This window comes from Drosophila virilis, chromosome 3 (assembly GCF_030788295.1).
Source record: "Drosophila virilis strain 15010-1051.87 chromosome 3, Dvir_AGI_RSII-ME, whole genome shotgun sequence".
NCBI classification, from domain to species: domain Eukaryota; kingdom Metazoa; phylum Arthropoda; class Insecta; order Diptera; family Drosophilidae; genus Drosophila; species Drosophila virilis.
Window position 1 is genome coordinate 11,690,470 of NC_091545.1, and position 7,754 is coordinate 11,698,223.

Sequence of the window (7,754 nt, forward strand, 5' to 3'; positions counted from 1 at the left end):
AAGTAAATGTGCTCCTACTAGTAGAGCGTATAATAGCCGGCCGAGGTCCGAGATTCTAAACGGCTCAAGGTCCCCAATGGGGGGAAAACTTGCAAGCGGCGAACTGCGGCAACCAATTGGCTCGGCTCACACTCGGCGCTGGCCATGGAGATCGCCGGCATTAGATAAACTTGCCACCAGCATCGCTGTGGACTCGTCGAATCGAGTCGAGTGTGTGCGCCCGGCTCTCTCTGCGAGTGTGTGTATGTATGTGTGTGTGTGTGTGTGTGCGCGCCATGCTGCTGTGTGCTCGTCATCATTATAAAACGAATTGATGCGCGATTATCGCTTGAGGTTTTAGCGCCAGCTTGGAGGCTGGTCAGCCTGATTATGGCAGCTACCGCAGCAGGCGAAAAATTCAAGAAAAAAAAAGTATATAAAATAAACAAGAAGAAGCAGAAACACAGATATCGCTTCTCACTTCTGGGTGGATGGGTGCCGCGGCTGTTTAACACAACACCACAACGTCCCGCCATGCCACGCCCCCACCCCCCTGCTGGGCTGTTTGGCGTTGATCTGTGTGGGAATGCGGCCGGCTGTTTTGCAATTTTTGCTGGGGTTTTTTTTTTCGGTGCGACTGCCAAAAACAATTGAATTCGATTGAATGCACCGGCATAAGGAGGCGACGGTCACATTCCAGACGGCAACAACAATGCAAGCCGCAGCCAAAGTCGCAGTCGCAGTTGCCGTTGCCGTTGCCATTGCCAAAAGCCGCGCGGCCAAAACGGCAACAACAATCACAATCACAACAACTGTCAACGCGCCCGGGCGATGGCGGCGCCGCCGATGCCGTCTCTTAAAAGACAATCAGCGACACCTTTTTGGTCCAAAATACTCTCACTGCTGCAGTAGCAGCAGCTACTGGCCAAGCAGCACAGTGCAAAGAAAAAAAAAGCGAAAAAAAGAGCCAAGTTCGTTGCTTAAGTCTTTTGTTTCGAATGCAGACGCAAAACCCAAATTGAACTCTATCCCTTTGTGAAGTGCGAAAGCGACAGTGCAAAGAACAATGCTCAGCTCCCTGGCCTTCTGACTCTGGCCAGGCTAGCTTCCCAGCTATACAGCGCCCAGCTCCCAGCTCTGCAGTTATGTCGCGCCATGTTTGGCGTATGATTTCAAAAATTGCCCTTTTTGGGGTTTCGACTTACAGCAGAGCGGGCCAAAAAGACTGCCACGGCAACTGAGTACGAGTACGAGAACCAGAGTCAGATTCAGACTCAGAGTCAGAGTCAGAGTCAGAGTCGGAGTCGGAGTTGAACTCGGAGTCAGATCCTGAGACGGCGCAACTGAGCCCTCAGGCTGTGGCTGTGGCCGCGGCCATGACATCATATTTGGGCGCTAAAAGCGAGCCGCCCTGCTGTAAATAGAGACTGCAAAAGCTGCCTGGCGCTGACAGCCAAGATGGTAGAGGTCTCGATCTTGAGCCTCAATTTCGTTCTGCTTCTCGTTCGCATTCACAATCGCAATCGCATTTCTGCTTCTTTTACTTCTTTTCTTCTCTGGTGTTTTTTTTTTTGTCTCTGTTTATTCCTGAGACGGTGTCGAAGTTCGCACATCAATTGCACAATCCGCAAACAGCAATAATCACTGTCAGAAGAGATTAAAGCGATAAGCCGAGGCGAGGACGAACAACAAAAACGAAGGCTGCAGACGCAGACGCAGTCGAACCTGAGGCTGAGGCTGAGACTGGGGATGAGGTTGAGTATGGGACCTGCGCATGCGCACCGGCGCAGATAACGAACGATCTGCGTGGCATGCCGTGGCAATTGGGTGGCCAAAAATGAAATCATTAACACCTAAGATAATAAAAGGCAGCCCCAATCAACTGAAACCCAGATAAAAACAGCTCTGAACGCAAGGAATGCGTGAGACGCACGCGGTGTGAGGCGAAGAGCGGCGAGCCACGGCTCGATCCAGACGATCTCGATATGCAACGATTCTAGCAGCTGCTGCAGCTGATTTCTATCTGGCCATGGCAGATATTGTACATTTTCAAATCCCAAAATCAAAAATAAATTACGAAAAAAAAATTACACGCGACTTGGCAAAGCGGCGCCCGCCCTGCCTGCCAGCACCCCTCTGCCCCAAAAATGGAAAACGAGCCGAAGCCAAAGCCGACACAAAGCCAATTAATTTATTAAATTGAAGTATGAGATGGCCAATGGTTAAAAAGATGGAAAAAAAAAAACACAAAGTAGGACGTGGTAGCTGGGGTGGGCAGGGGCTTGGGGGCAGGCGGGTTGGATATTTTGGACTGATGGGGAGATCTTGTCATGAAAGGAATTTTGGCGACAGACGCCTAAAAGCAAAATGGGCTTCGATGGTGACCGTTTTTGGTCAAGAGCAAAGCGGCGTGTTAATTTTTACCAATTTGCGGTCCAGCAATGGCCGTACAACATTTTGGCCGAATCGCCCGACCGAATTGGCGACAGCAGCGACGCTGCAACATGTTGCAAAGGTGCAAAACTAATGGATTTCATCGTCGTTCGCATCGTCGCCGCCGTCGTCGTCGCCGCTGCCGCATTTGCCTGGTTGCCAGCCGCCAGCGTCGTCGCCCCCGCACCCGCCCCTGCAGCCGCTCACGCTGAAGAGTTGAAGTTGAAGTTGAAGTCAATGTCCAGCTTCGGCTCCAGCTCCCAGCTCCAGTCCGAGCCATGAATGTGCTTTGCTTCCCAGGCGCTCATGGGCCAATCTCATGTGTGTACAAGTGTGTTCGTGTGTGTGTGCGTTTATATTGATATATTATGGCCACGGTTTCTTTGGGACAAAGATCTGCTTATTATATAAAAAACGAAAGCAGCAACAAAAAGAGTCGCACCAGAGCCCGCGGCCGCCGCCCGAGTGCCCAGATCCACTGAGCCAGTGCCAGAGTTGGTGCCAGTGCCAGTGCCAGAGCTGCAGACCCCATCCACACACACACTCACACACAAACACACATGGTCGACACACACGTATAAAAGGCGCACAGCAGAAGGCATCGCTGCGGCAGATCTTGAGATCTGATAAGAAAATGATAAAAAGGTAGACGCCAGTTTTTAATTTGATTGGAATGGAATTTTCAGATGATTGCAATGTTGCTAAAACGGCAGCGCCGCCGAGGCAGGGAGGGCGACGAGCGGACAGAGGGACAGACGACTGCTGTGAGAGTGCAACAATAACAACAACAACAACAACAACACTCAAGAGGGAGGGGGTGGCTGTCTGCGGGAACAGGGCAGACCCAGAACCGAGTGTGCTGAAAGAGCTTTACGTTTGGTCAGTGTAAATGTGTTTCTTTTTGTATATTAAGCAATTCGGTTGCATCGACTGAAGGTGTGCGCTACACATGTTAATGTGGAACCCGATGGGAATACGATATGGAAATATTATAATATAAAATACTTCAGTTGCATATAGAGTTTTGGGAAATGAAGTACAGTTTAGATAGTTGGACTCTTTGGCATAAAAGATGGCTATCGAAAGATTCTCAAACTAATTTCGTCTAGAGCTCATCTCGAGAATACATTATTTTCTAGCGATGTCTCCTTAACTTTTTACTTTAGCAAATCTTTCTAATAACAAGCTAAACTAGTACTTTTCTTAATACAATTTTTATATTATTTTTGTGTTTATTTATCACATAGTAATTTGTCAAAGTTTCTTTTGAGCCAAACAGAGTTCCAGTAGACAAAAAGTTGCCACGAGAATTGTATAATTCTCGAAGTTCTGGAATAAACAAGTTCAAAAAAGTTTCCAAAACTTTGTTTAGATAAAACTGATGTAGATGGGTACATTATTGGTAGAAATTGCGTAGGCATCCAAACCAGAGCTCAGAGCGACACAGATGCCTTAAACTGAATCTGCAGGGTGCTTTAGATACTTTATAGTCTGATCAGCATTCCATAGGTAAATTTGCATCTTGGGCTGTGTCTGTCATTTCATTTCACCAAAAGTACACACACCACAACAGGCAGCAGCAACAACAACAACAGCAGCAACAACAGCTGCGGAGCAGCAGCAGACGATGACGACGTTGGCCACGTTGGGGAAGAGGACGTCGCCACTGGCGGCCTGAACGCCTGGCTGGAGAGGCCGTCGCCGTCGTCGTCGCCGTCGGCGCAAGGATGCGAGCAATAGGAAGCAATGTGAATAGTTTGGCTGGACTTTAGCTGCTGCTGCTGCTGCTGCTGCTGTCGCTGCCGCTGCTGTTGCTGCTGCAGTCGACGCCGCCACCTTAATTTATTTCATCTCATGCAATAATTTTTGTGGTTAACAAGTTTTGGCGGCATCGTTAGCGTCTTCACACGCTTCGCGGGATATCAACACCATTTATTGCCGTTTTGGTATTTTCCTTTTGCCTCTCTGTCTCAGCCACAGTCGCAGTCGCAGCCCAAGTTTCAGCCCCAGCCCCGAGCCTCAGCTTCAGTGTCAGCCTCTGCGGCTCTGCTCTTCATTTTGCACTGTGTCCCGCCTCGCTTTAGTGGTTTGTTGTTTTGGTTTTATTTTTGTATTTTTTTTTTTTTTTGCTGCTTGGGCAGCGATTTTATTGCTTGATTTTTGCGGTTTATCTGCGCGCTCTCATATAAAAATCGATTGGATTCCCGTGAAATTGATAAGTCAAGTCAACGCCGTTGCTCAGCCGCTATATGTCGGTACGCTGCACACCCCATCGCCCCCGCAGTCCGGGCTGGCCGTGATCCTTGGCAGACGCTGTCGTAAATTATGCGCCTCGACTAGTTTTCTACATTAAAAGGCAGACGCCAGCGCCAGAGATTGCCACTGTCTACTCGAGCATTGGAGTCTACCGCTGGAAGCTGGCCCGGGGCCGGCCTGTGCCCGGTAGTGTTAAGATATTCGACCACCTAGGGTCCCATGGAATTTATTTCGCCCCGGTCCGGCACATTTCTGCCGCTTTTTATTAACGTTGGGCCATGTCATCAGCTTGGCTATTGCTTTTAGATATTTTGATTTTTCTTCTTTTTTTTTTTTTTTATTCTTCTGATATTCTCTCGCCCTGAGCGGTTGCCTAATTGAAATATTAGTCGGTGCAATTCCACAGTTGGTGAGTCAGTCTGCCGGCCGCAATCTATGCTATACGCTATGAGTTTGGACTCGCGAAGTCTGGCTGCAATGTTGCTTCCCATTTCTGTGCAGTTCAGTCTGCGGGCTGCTTATTTATAGCCCATCCATCGCCTGTCGCGACTCGCGTCGTTTTTGGCTATTTTTGCTCCAGACGGTGTACAGCAACTGGAAACGAATATTTTATCTCTAGTACAACAAATAATATATGCTCTAAGAAACGGATAGTCAGAGGGCAGGCTGAAAATTTCCTTATAATAATCCTCCGCTGGTTCGAATATAAAGTTCAATCTGAAAAATCTATTATATAAATAGCTGTACAGTCGAGCTTTATGGTTCACATGTTCTGTCAATTGGATTTCTTTTCGTGCATTTCGTTGAGAAAGTTGGAGGAAACTTTATCTTCCAAGAACAGCTTCCAACCTGGGTATTGCTAGTGAAGCGTAATTTCGTAAAAAGATAACTGAGCATAGTTCAGATCGATCGGGTGGTATATTCAGTTGGAATCGTAATCAATTCTAAGACAGCTTTAATCTGTCAAATACTATTGAGATTCACAATCCACTCTTTACAAACCCAACACATCTTCCACAGATCTCTGCAACTTCTGTTTTTTTTTTTTTGTCCACTTTTGCAATTTGCTTCACTTAGTCGTTATGCCCTTAGGCAAAAGTATAGGGTAGTGAGCCAACAACGCCGACACTCGACGGGGCTAATTACATGGAGTTTATTTTAAGGCCCTAGACACAACGCTGATTATCTGCAATGCACGTGTCGCCGTCTTGACTTCAGTTTGCCAACCACAAAAAGTTTGCCAAAAATGTCAAAAATTTGACTCGTCAGACATTTCATTATCAGACTGAATTTATATTAGCAACGGGCTCGTCCAAATTCAGCAACTGATTTATTAAACACTCGCAGCCATTAGTCACGAGTGCACCACGCACCTGGACTCTTGCTGTGGGTCAGTGCCGGAAGCCACTGGCGTCAACTGCTGACGTTCTTGTGATAAGATTGAAGGCGGCATTCGAATATAGTCGACAAGCGACGAAAATATTTTGTTTACAAATTTGCAGTACACATCGCTTTGCCAAAAGGAAACAAGATTAACTTATCAAGAAGTTGTGCGGCATTTCGCTTAAGATATCACTTGATAATTAAGTATTTCCGAAAGCTGAATATAATATCAAAATGAGTTGGAGTGATTATTTCAAAGACCTTTGGCTGTTGTATTTCAAGTGGAGGCTTTCTGGCATCTATTTTAAGGACTGGCTTGTAAACGCTGTAGATGCTTCGTATACCCTGTAGCAGGCTGTTTATAAACTCTTGCTCGGAAGAAAAAGCAGACAGACCGACTCGTCTGTTGATTCAGGCTTGCTGCAGTGCGACATTTTCAATTCAAAGGAATAAGTTTTCTTTCGTATACTTACTAATCCTCTTTTGGAGATATCGATGGGTTAATTAGACAAGTACAAGCCTAGTATACCCTGTACTAGTTGTAGCAGGCAACACAGAGCCGCTTCGAACCCTAAGGGATATACAAATTTTCTTTTGGAAGAACAAGCAGTTCCACTTATTTATTAGTCCAATAGTTGGCATTCAAAGGAATGATTATTCTATCATCTGCCGAGCCTCTCGCGGAGATAAGCCTACATTCCATTGAGTTTTCGTAGAATGTTTAACTATCACTCGGCCCGTGCATTTGTAGTCTGTACGGTGGTAGGCCTCATCGATGGGCTAATTAGACGCCAAGTCAACACTTAAAGACATGTGAAATTAGGTAAATACATTCATTAATTTATTTTGTGCTCAACCGCTCAACCCCCGAGCTGAGCTCGCCACAAATCATCAAAAGTCATTTAGCAAACATTTGAAGTTGAAAAATAGCCTTCAGTTTGCTTCAATGCACTTGAAGAGAGGCCAACCGCAAGTGGACGTCAGCCGGGCAGACGAGAGAGAAAGAAGTGACGAGAGACGGGATGGTTGGGGTAAGTCGGGGTTAGCCGCTAAGAGGTAAGGGCCAAGGGGTTAGAGCCAAACGGCGGCAACTTTTTACGGAAGCGGCTCAGGTACAGGTACACAAAGTCAAACCAAAGAGTCACGTCACGCGTGGGTGCCTTGCAGTTCCAGTCGCAGTCCCAGACCCAGCCAGGTCCCACTCCCAATGGCCGTGCCAGTCTCAGAGTCGAGCTCAGAGCGTACTTAGCACTGTTGAATAATTTCCACGACCACGAAACCCAATTGAAATTAGAGCCCGAGCTCAGTAACAGACCCAGTGTAAGTCTCAGGCCCAGTGCCAAAGCCAGAGACAGAGCCAGGCCGAGCCACATGTCGCCGCTAACAACCTGAATGGCCTGCCCCGCCTCTTTGCACCGCTGCTGCTGCTTCTGGTGTAAGCCAAGTGCATTTTCATTTCCATTTCCTCGGCGAGCGAGTGAGAGAGTTGCTCGAGTTGCTGCCACTGCCTGCTACTCATAATGCGGAAGATTGCACCGACCACGTTGGGCCCAGTTCGGCTTCGTTCCGATCCGTTCCATTCTCGCGCCCCTGCCGCAGAGCGTCGCCGGGCGTCGCTTATCTGTGCACTCAGATCTTGAGGTTTCTGCGTTCTGTAGTTTGGCTGGCAAGTTTTTAACACAATTTAGTGGCTGTGGCGGCTG